Source organism: Halyomorpha halys, unplaced genomic scaffold (genome assembly GCF_000696795.3).
Source record: "Halyomorpha halys isolate HHAL.00 unplaced genomic scaffold, Hhal_1.1 Scaffold490.1, whole genome shotgun sequence".
In the NCBI taxonomy this organism is placed as follows: Eukaryota; Metazoa; Arthropoda; class Insecta; order Hemiptera; family Pentatomidae; genus Halyomorpha; species Halyomorpha halys.
The window spans coordinates 1,274,990-1,276,481 of record NW_027106788.1 but is presented as its reverse complement, the minus strand read 5'-3'; positions in this window follow the sequence as shown (position 1 = coordinate 1,276,481).

The following is a 1,492-nucleotide window of genomic DNA, read 5'->3' as shown; positions in this document are numbered from 1 at the left end:
TATCGATATCAAAATATCGGATATCGGAGACCAAATATCGATATTCCGATATTATCGATATCGATATCCCATCCCTACCACCAGGCCAATGCGATATTAAATAAAAAAATAAGTATCTGATTGAAATACTAGAATGAAAGATTGAAGTTGGAATTTTATTGTTATATTAGTTCAAAATAGTATTTATTTTATTTTATCCTTATTTCTTCAGGCACATAGTTCGAGTATTTATCTTTCTGTTTATATGCATATAGGAATTTTATTTATTTACATGTAACTTTTTTTTCATTTATTTTTTTAAGAATGTGATCATTTACCACTATTATTTATTATCCAAGGTTTTGGCAGACAGTACTGTTTATCAATTAAATAAAAATAAGGGGGGGAAAATTGCAGTGAAGGGGGTACGGAGAAATTGGAAGGGAATCTGAGGGTGTTTAATTTATTCTTGCAGTCAAATGCCAAAAAGTATTGGCCAAACAAGCTTCCCGTTAATTAAGAATCGAAAGAGACATTACAAGAGATACCGTTTCCTATTTAACATACAAGGGTCAGTTGTACTGTCTGACAGCAGGGATCTTCGTGATTCAAACCGTCAGTCTGGCTTTTGAATGTTGATAGTAATTCTCACTGACCCCATATAAACTTAAATCTTAAAAATGAATATGCTCTTTTTTTTGGCCCAAATATGATTGTTGAACGTATATAATTCATCATTTCAAAACAAAAAACATGTGTATCTTCCGTAGTATGATTGCTTAGCAATGCTCGTTGAAATTTCTTCCAAAGATTTTAATCACCTATAATCTTATTTGCTGATATTTATTGTTTCTATTCAGTTTTACTCTCATCATTTTGTTTTGTTTTTTATTATAAAAATAGTTTAAATCGAATGTAAAAGTCAATACATGTTCGAGATCCGCCACATTTGGATCTCTGGAACACACAAGCGTGTAGATATCCACTTTCTTTACCAAGCATTTGTTGGTTTTTTTTTTTAATCCAAGGCAATTGGGAAACATTTAAATCCTCCAGAACAGCATTAGAAGTTCACTACGAGTTCGTGGTGCTATTATTTCCATCACCATAAATGTATTAATACAGAACACTATTTTTATCTGTTATATGTTTCAATGAGTGTAATTCCAGCTACAAGAGCAATGAATACTATTTTTAATTTTTAAGAGGAGAGGAATGCCCCACACCACCAATGAAACTTATCTTACTCCACTCATAAATTACTGCAATTTAAAATTTAATTTATTTATTTTTCTTAATAATATAATTTCGTTCTGGTTTAAAACAGTGCTATTCTCTTTCACCTGACTTATCGAAAAGGGTTTGACTCTAGGTAATAAAATATTTCTGCTAGAACATGTTGATGATTTGGTACTGTTAGGTGAAGACGAGGAAACTATAAAATTAATACAACTACGTTTATAAAATGTAGTTAGGAACTATTTCAGTGAACATAAGTACACCCACACATATA